Source organism: Strix uralensis, chromosome 16 (assembly GCF_047716275.1).
Source record: "Strix uralensis isolate ZFMK-TIS-50842 chromosome 16, bStrUra1, whole genome shotgun sequence".
NCBI lineage: Eukaryota > Metazoa > Chordata > Aves > Strigiformes > Strigidae > Strix > Strix uralensis.
Genome location: NC_133987.1, coordinates 1,574,366 through 1,584,158, shown reverse-complemented (window position 1 = coordinate 1,584,158; position 9,793 = coordinate 1,574,366). Strand labels below are relative to the sequence as shown.

At 45.4% G+C, this 9,793-nt stretch overlaps 1 long non-coding RNA gene across 1 annotated transcript; it reads left to right on the top strand.

Moving 5' to 3' along the window:
- Window positions 1-5,561: 5,561 nt before the first annotated feature.
- On the top strand, window positions 5,562-6,841 carry LOC141950819 (uncharacterized). Its single transcript, XR_012631174.1, has 2 exons — window positions 5,562-6,279; window positions 6,310-6,841. It is a non-coding gene; the product is annotated as an uncharacterized LOC141950819 (long non-coding RNA).
- The last annotated feature ends 2,952 nt before the right edge of the window (window positions 6,842-9,793 follow it).

The window sequence follows — 9,793 nt, the reverse complement described above, 5'->3', positions numbered from 1 at the left end:
TCTGTTGGAGCAGAGTACGTGCTGGTCTTCCCACAGGAACTCTCCCCTCCCCAGAAGAAAACGAAAAACTCAACACGAACAGCTGGTGAAAGAGCGCACTGCTTTGGGAGATCTGCTCCAGGAAGAGGAAGTTGCACTCCCAATTGCATACACACCTTGCTGATCTTCCTGCCAGTGACATCACACCTTTTGAGACACATCGTGAGAATCCTGGGCACGTGATGGACCGTAATCTTCTTGGAGGCAGCAGCCGTCTTGTCACACCTTGAAACCAAGCACAGAGCCAAGTGCTGAAATGCTCCCTGTCTTGGCCCAAGAAGGCCAGCTAACCTTCCATGGCTCACACATCCTCATGCTATTTTAAGGTTATTCAGTACCGTGAGGCCATATTAAAAAAAAGCTGCGTCTCATTATGGTGCATTAAACCTATGTGAAAAGGTGACGTGTGATAGATGACATACAGCACCTTCACACACAACCTCGTACTAATGTGTTGTTAGTAATCATCTTACTTGCTACATTTAAAGCACTTTTCACGATCCAGCTGCTGAGGTTTCACAAAATTCTCCAGAGCTGCAGTGACAGATGATGCGGCCTGGAGGAGTGAGAAAGGAGAGCACTGAGCTGCGGGAGATACCCTCGCCCAAACACTGACTAGTTTACACAAACACCCAGCTAGGTGATGCTGAGGAGAGCCACTGTGAACCCGCAAGGAGTGTCCAGAATGAGGCAGAAAGAGGGTGTTATGCTTGACATTTCCCTCATTGCCCAGGGATTCACGGGGCTATCAAGAGCTGCATCTCTGTGCCACCGCTCAGTTGAAAACAACACAACCCATCAGCCTAGGAGCCAGGCGGGTGTTGAGGAAGAGCAAAGGGAAGAAGGATGAGAGTACATCAAGGGTGCAGGGAGTTGAACGTGTGCTTGTTCAGCTTAAGGCCAGCACCTACAGGGAGACCACTGCCATGGCCTCCCCAGGAGCATACCATCCACTCCACCTCCCACCCACCACCAGGCTCTCCTGCGTTTGCGGGATACATTTTTAAGTCAACTCTGTTGATTCAGGAAAGCCACAGGGGCCTTGGGACATCCCAAAGCACAGTTACAAACCCTCTTACTTCTATATCCAGAATAATATCCAGGAAGGATCTGTGGGAATCGGAAACCGCGTTGCAGCTCAGGCACGTGACTGGAAGGCAAATCAAGATGTTCAGCAACAGGGGAAGTCAATTGACTGTGCCAGTTTACGTCCTCCATAGCTACTACGCCAGTCACACCATCAGCTGTTTATCACAGGCAGACAGAAGGACACAGACAATTCCAAGGAGAGCAATGGAAAAGTACCTCTGGATCTCAGAGAGCCCATAAATATTTGATGGACAATGGTAGTTGATCGAGAAGAGATGTCCAAGCTGTATCTAAATGGTAAGGCAGAGAGTTAGCTCCTCCGAGTTTTTTGCTTTGTCTGAAAGCTCTTGGTGTGGGGTTTCCTTGATGGGATCAAGGTGATCAAAAAGCCTGAGAACATTGAAAAGTAATTTGCTTATGCTTACCTGCTTCTCCGACTCAGACAAGCCTTCTGCATGGTGTTGACAATGCGGTGTAAGCATTGGCGGGCGCCTCCCTGCGTGCCAAGCTGGAAATCTTTTCCTATTCCTAAAAGAGAAGTTAGTAGTTCTCTCCTACAAGAATGGAAAAAAAAACCCTGTAAAAGCAACTGAAATGACTTACGTGCGAGAACACGCACGACAGCCCAAGGCTGGATGGCAGTGTCTGAGGATTGCAGGGCCTCGTTAACGTGCTCTTCCATACTGCACATCATGCAGAGGTCTTGCCGATGACCTGAAGAGGGAGGGAAGCAAGCTTCTCCGGTTAGCAAAATACCCATAGTGATGGGAAACCTAATGGAGATCTTGAAGTTATAAGAACAGTCTCCACTCCTCTTCTCACAAGCTGCCAATGTCCCAATGTAATAAAACATATATGGTATTTGTTATTCAAATCTCAAGGGGAAAAGGAAGTTGTAGTCAGGATGTTGTGGCCGAACAGTTTTGTAATTCTCTTATGTAAATAAGAAATAAGATATATGTGTATAGTTTCTATTGTTAAAATCAGTTGTTAGAAGGGAGCTAAAATGGCCCCCATCGTCAAGCCACTACAAAAACCCCTGTGCTGAGTCATCCCCCCTTCTGTGACGGAAACCTGAGAAAAGCCCGCAAAAACAGGAGAAAAGCCCGGGAAACTTGTTTACACCTTTGCAGACCCCTCAGGGTACGCCCATCATGAATATGGATGAAGCCTACACTATAAAGGGACTCAGTGCTGTCCTGTAAGGTGTGTGTCTTGGTAGAGCAGAGACTCCCGGCACACCCAGCGCTGTTTTGCTCACTCGCCGCTTGCTAATAAAATTTTATTCATCACTAAAAATTGAGAAGTGGTTATTTCCCACTAAATTACAATTAATCAATAACAAATTTGGTGCCGTGACTCGGATCCAGATCTTTTGGTGCGAAACCCCAGATAGGGGAGGCGCCCTATCTTCGGATAGCCCCAGTCTGAGGATCTCGTGACCAAAACGCTGGATATCCGAACCCCTTTTAATTCGGACTCGGGAGTGAGCAAAAGAATCTGCAGAACCCCTGAAATTTTGTGCACGAAGACTGATCGAAGACTCCGGGGAGGAGTAAGTATTTGCGTTTGTGCGGTTAGCCGTTCGGTTGGGGTTGGTAATCCCAGAGTGCGAGTGAGTGAGAGGTCTCGAAGAGATCACCCGAGTGCGGACCCTTTAGTAGTGCAGTTCTCGTAGCCTGCGAAGGAGCGAGTCACGAATAAGGGGAGCGTGTGTGTGTGTGAAAGAAGGCACTCTGGAAGATGGGACAGAGGGAAAGCAAGCCCTCTGGATCCATGGGAGGGGGCAGCTGAACTCCTCCCGCTGCTGGCTCCAGCTGGGACAGGGCTTGTTCCCAGGGCGCCACCGGCCCGACCCGAGCAGCGTGCCCAAGCCGAGCCCTGGAGCAGTGTCGCGGAGCCTGGCCCAGCGTGGGGGAGGGGGGGGGCAGAGCTGCCCACTCCCCAGCCGGGAGGGCCTGTCCCGAGCACCCAGCTGCCCCGGGGCGGGGAGGGGGTTGGGGCTGGGGCAGGGGGCACCGAGCGGCCCCAAATTAGCGTTTAGGCTTCTGCTCAGAGACAGGCTGCAGTAAACTGTCTCGAGGGGGCTCTGTGCTGAGCCCCCCCCCCCCCCTTCTAACCCGCTCATACTTGTAACCAATGATTCTGACCCTGAATCTCCCGGACCCCCTCAGCGGGTTACCCGAAGCAAAGTTAAGGAAGGGAGATTATACCCCCTTAGAGAAATGCTTGTGCCAGGAGTGGGGGCACAAGGGGAACCGGGAACGGGGTATGTCGCTGTTCCCCTCAACACTGGAGATGTGAGAGATTTTAAAAAAGAAATGGGGAACTTATTAGAGGACCTGCTTGGCATAGCCAAACAGGTGGACCAGTTTCTTGGCCCAAATTTATATACCTGGGATGAATTACAATCTATCCTAGGAATTCTATTTACTATGGAGGAACGAGATATGATCAGGAGGGCAGGTATGAGACTTTGGGACCAGCAACATCAAGTGGGTCCCACAGCAGATCAGAAGTGGCTGTGGGTAAAACCCAACTGGAATAATCAAGACCCAGGCCACCAAACCCACATGGCAGATTTAAGAATGATCATAATTCAAGGAATTAGAGAGTCAGTTCCCCGAGGGCAGAATATTAATAACAGTTGTACTCAGGAATAGATCCTGCCACCCCTGTGGGGCAGGCATTATTAAAGACTCAGTTTGTGGCTAAGTCTTGGGCAAATATTAGGAAGAAGCTAGAAAAGATAGAAGATTGGCAAGGGAGAGGAACTGCTGAGAGAAGCTCAGAAAGTTTAGGTGGATTCCGACTTGAAGTGGTGGTATTGTTCTCGTTATCAATTTGGATACCCAGATAATGATCTATTTAAATGTCGTTTCACTTCTTCCTAACTCATTTATTATTCAGTATACCTTTGCCTGCTTGACTTGGTGATCAGAAGGTGACAGCTTAGAACTTTCTATCCTCTTGGTATTTTAAGGACTGTAGACAAGGATCAAAAGATCACTGTGATAGATACAAGCCCTTGGCTAGCTTCAGCAGTTTTTTTTTTTTTCTTAACAGTGATGAATCAATTTAAATAAGAAAATCGGAGTAAAACATTATCAGAGTGAAAGCAATAGTCCAAGAGGGAAAAAAGTGAGCAGATCTGCAGCTTAATCTGGCTGCCTGTTCTTCAAGCAGGCAGCTCTCTTACATCATTGGCAGGAGTTGGGAAAAAAAAAAAAAAAAAAAAAGAGAATCAGGGTTCTAGCATACAGGCAGGTATATGGGCTGGGGAGCCAAGTTCAAGCTAATTTGCCCCCAGACCACATTCTTTTGGAGCTGCTAATCTGGTTTGTACTTCTTAGCCAAAAGACGGGGAGCTGACATAATTGTAGCACACTGACTAGGCAGCTCATAAATGTTGTGTCTTTTCCAAAGAAGGAGGATGCTGCTGTGCCCTTTGCAGACTTTCTCCTCAACAGGCCGTGGCCTAGAGCTTACCAGTTTTGTAATTTGTGATGTGCTATGTAAACACCGCGCAGCGCGTGTGTGGTATAGCTGCCCAGATGCTTTATTTGATTGCATCTGGAAGTACATGTGCAACAGTCTCGGTAGATTTAAGCTACCCTTGCTCTAAATGTCTAGACCCAGGAGTAGGAGTTTCAGGTTGAGAGGAGGCAATGCAGAGTGTGTAACAACTCAAACATGCAGCAAACTGCATTATTTTAGCCTGAAAACTGTTCTGTGCATTCCCCAGTACCTGCATGTAGTAAAGCTGTGCAGAACATGGATGTTTTATGTGATGACTACCTGGAGACCATGGTTTCTTTGGGATCAGAGATTTTCATTCATTGAATGGTTCTGCCTGCTTTAATATGAAGGAAGTGGAATGTTTTTATTGCAAAAGGAAGGGGCATGTGAAGAAGGTTTGCTGGAGGAGAATCCAAGATGAGAAAATGTTTTCTGAAGATTAGTGGGGTCAGGAACTCTATGTGCTGGGGACCCCAAAGAACAAAGAGCCCTTGATAAAACTTAAAGTGGGTCCTCAGCGACAAGAGGTAGAGTTCCTTGTGGACTCAGGAGCTGAAAGATCTACCATTCAGGCTCTGCCTCCAGGCTGTAAAGTATCATCAGAAAAAATCAGTGTAATAGGGGCTAAAGGTGAACCGTTTGAGGCCCCGGTTCTTCATGATGTGATTGTTGAATCAAAATGCAAATATGTGATTAGAACATTTTTATTATTACCAGAAGCAGATTATAATTTACTTGGATCTGATTATAGAATTGAGAATTAATCTGAAAGTAGAAGAAAAAGAACTCAAAGTCAGATTATGCCCCCTCACAGTGGCGGATGAAGAAAAGATTAACCCAGAAGTATGGTATACCCCAGAGACAGTGGGTAGATTGGGTATCACCCCCTTTGAAGTCACCATTAGAAACCCAGAGATCCCGACCAGAATCAAACAGTATCACTTGCCACAAGAAGGCAGGAGAGGCTTAAAGCCTGAAATAGAGAGACTCCTTAATCAGGGGCTATTAGAACCTTGTATGTCACCTTTTAATACTCCAATATTGCCCGTTAAGAAGGCAGATGGGAGTTACAGATTAGTGCATGACTTAAGAGAAATCAACAAAAGAACTGTAACCAGATTTCCTGTAGTAGCAAACCCCCATAACTTTACTTAATCAATTGAATCCTGAAAATCAGTGGTATAGCGTAATAGACTTGAAAGATACTTTTTGGACGTGTCCTCTAAAAGAGGAGTGTAGAAATTATTTTGCTTTTGAATGGGAAGACCCAGATACCTTTAGGAAACAATAGCTGAGGTGGACAGTTTTGCCTCAGGGTTTTACTGAGTCCCTTAACCTCTTTGGACAAGCCCTCGAACACATCTTAAAAGATGATAACTTGGGGGAAGGTGTTACTTTAGTATGGTACGAAAGGAAAACATTAAGTTGTTAAATTTCTTAAGCCTCCAAGGATTAAAAGTATCCAAATCTAAATTGCAATTTGTAGAAGAAGAGGTGAAGTATTTAGGTCACTGGATCAGTAAAGAAAGCAAGAAATTAGACCCAGAGAGGGTAAATGGAATTCTTTCTCTCCAGGCTCCCAAAAACAAACAAGAGGTTAGGCAGCTCCTTGAACTACCTGATGGGAGGAAGGTTCTCCTGAAGACAGTGGCTTGGAAGAAGGTTCTCCTGAAGACAGTGGCTTGGAGAGTTATGAAAGATTTCCATACTAAAACTCACTGGGGAGTACAAACGTTAGTAGATCAGTTTGCTATTAAATACATGTGCATAGAGATTTATAATGTTGCTAAGGAAATAATAAAAAGCTGTTTAACGTGCCAGAAAATTAATAAGCACCAATTAAGAGAAAAGATTCAAGGGGGACGGGATATGGCATACAGACCATTTGGAAGAATTCAAATCGATTTTACAGAACTACCAAAAGTAGGACGGTACAAATACCTCCTAGTAGTGGTAGATCATCTCACTCATTATGTGGAGGCCTTTCCCACCGCTCGAGCTACAGCAAATACTGTGGTAAAAAAATAATCTTAGAAAACATCATCCCTAGGTATGGAAATATAGAAGTAATCGATTCGGACAGGGGTCCCCACTTTGTGTCTAAAATAATCAGAGAGACATTGACTTCCCTGGGGACCAAGTGGGAATTCCACACTCCCTGGCATCCAAAAAAACTCAGAAAAAGTAGAAAGAATGAATGAGGAAATCAAGAAACAACTTACCAAATTAATGTTAGAAACAAAGATGTCTTGGGTTAAGTGCTTACCCCTAGCACTTCTGAATATCCGGACCCAACCCCGAACTGATACTGGAATATCCCCGTTCGAAATGCTATATGGTATGCCCTATGATATGGAATTTCCCACTGATCACCCAGTATTGGAAAAAGACAATTTGCAACCATACTTAATAAACCTCATGAATAGGAGAAAAGAACTACGCAAAAAAGGGATGGTAGTACAGAGACCTCCATTAGAAATTTGTATGCACTCCATAAGACCTGGAAACAAGGTGTTAATAAAAACTTGGAAAGAATCCTCTCTTACCCCTCGTTGGGAGGGACCGTTTCTTGTTATACTCACAACAGAGACTGCTGTCCGGACTGCTGAAAAGGGATGGACTCATGCTACCAGAGTGAAAGGACCCTTAACGCCTGATCACTGGGAAGTAGCTGAAACATCAGGAGATCTGAAGCTAGTGTTGCGAAGGAAGAAGGACTAAATGAATTTTGTAAAACCCCTAACTGTGTTTGTTATCCTTCTGTGTGTTTTAAGTGCACTATTTGTGAGGAAAGTTGGTGGACGCACTGCGTCCACGGCTATTCCCCAGAGGAATACTGTGACCAGTGCTATATAAGAGAAAGAAAATTAACCAGTCAAACCTTACGAGTGGGGGTATCAACAGGAAAAATTGTAAAGGAGTCCCATGAATGGTGGACTATATTTATAAAAGGGATAAATCCTAAAAAAGGGTGTGTGCGTACCAATGAACCTAAGCCCCATAATGTGAATATAGTACAAACTCTTTGCAAATTCCAAATACTCCAAGTGCCCTGTACAATCCCACAAGTAAAAGCCCGGAACTGGGAGGCGTTTAGGTGTCGACAACGAGACCCTAACCCCAAAGAATACGACTGCTGCTGAGAAGATGGAAAGCCCCGCTGCTCTAAGGAATAGAGTAGGCGGAGGAGGCAGAGACATATGGAGAGGGGAAAATAAGAAAGGCCTCGAAGCAACCAGTTCAGGTGATTGTTGTGGCAAGGAGAACTGGAAAGTATGGGGAAGGAAAAGATCTGAGCATGCAAATCCTGTCGCAAGACAGAAAGGGGACACGTTTGTACAATTAGCTAGTAATTGGAAGATGAACCCACCAACTCTCCTCACTATAGTAGTCATTTGGGCTATGGGAGGAATCGCAATTTTGATGTTAAACCTCCATTTTATGAAACCCCTAGTGTTATTATTAATTGGGTTAACTTTCGGACCATGTATATTTAACAAGTTTGTGATGTGTTAAGGAGATCTGAAAAACAAAATTAGTTAAAAGAAAAGGGGGGAATTGTAATAAAACATATATGGTATTTGTTACTCAAATCTCAAGGGGAAAAAGAAGTTGTAGTCAGGATGTTGTGGCCGAACAGTTTTGTAATTCTCTTATGTAAATAAGAAATAAGATATATGTGTATAGTTTCTATTGTTAAAATCAGTTGTTAGAAGGGAGCTAAAATGGCCCCCATCGTCAAGCCACTACAAAAACCCCTGTGCTGAGTCATCCCCCCTTCTGTGACGGAAACCTGAGAAAAGCCCGCGAAAACAGGAGAAAAGCCCGGGAAACTTGTTTACACCTTTGCAGACCCCTCAGGGTACGCCCATCATGAATATGGATGAAGCCTACACTATGAAGGGACTCAGTTCTGTCCTGTAAGGTGTGTGTCTTGGTAGAGCAGAGACTCCCGGCACACCCAGCGCTGTTTTGCTCACTCGCCGCTTGCTAATAAAATTTTATTCATCACTAAAAATTGAGAAGTGGTTATTTCCCACTACATTACAATTAATAAATAACACCAACAAGCCCGGCACATTTTGGCGCGTAGAAAACATTCTTCAGAGGGATGCTAAACTGTCGTAAGTTTTCTTTTGCAACAAGCAAAGCGAGTTTAATTTGCAGGAATGGGGACCCAAGTCTAGACAGAGGTGCCTTTCTGAAGATGAACACGCCTAGATACAACAAGAGACTTCTAGGCTTGAGTGTTCAAACACCACCAACTCGGGGGGTTGACAAAGAAGGGCTGCCTTTCTCCGAAATCAAATTCCAGATTCTGGGAATCCCTGGGAAGTGCCCAGCAGATTTACAGGGAGATGTTCCTAAAAGCACTCACATGACTGGCTGTGCTCCCGAGAGAGCAGGTAGTTGGCCAGAGGGGGTGTGTATGTCAGGCACTGCAGGGTGGAGTTGAGGAAGCACGTATTGCCCAGATTGCGCAGTCCCGCTCCAGCTCTCCGCCGCTGCTTCCATTCCATGCAAATCTTCTCCGGAGGATAGAGGATCCTTTGTGGCGGAGCCATTCCCTCAGCAATGACTGCAGGGGAATGACATTCAAAAAGAGATGAGACGATATTGTTGCACAAAAGCATATTTGAAAGTCGAGTTCCCTACAGGAGCACCCAGTACAACCAACTCTACATCCAACCCAGAAGCACTGGGAGAAGCCTCACGCTGACATTGAAATTTACTGGTCAAGAAACAGTTTTGGAAAATAGTCTGTTCCCCTGCTTACTTTGCCGAAATCCCAAAAAACCCATGCTCTGATTTCTGTGCCTCAGGCTACCTTCCTTTCCCTCTAGAGTCTTGAAGTGGATTATCAGGTCAAGTCTTCCCTGATCCTGATTGTATCTTGGTGAAAACAAGCGTCTAGCCCAGAAGGTAACCCTACTGATGTCCGATCTTTCTACGAGCAAGGGCATCTTTCCAAGTCTCGTACTAGTGGCAGAGGAGTGATAAAATGTGTTTTCCTGTGTGTAATTGAAAACACCTGGCTAAGTCTGACTGCTATCAGGAAAGGCCCCAGAATTCACTCTAGGTTGTCAGCACACCAACACTCAGGGCTGGAGCACCAGCCACGTCCGTTGCCTTTGGGCATTCCCAA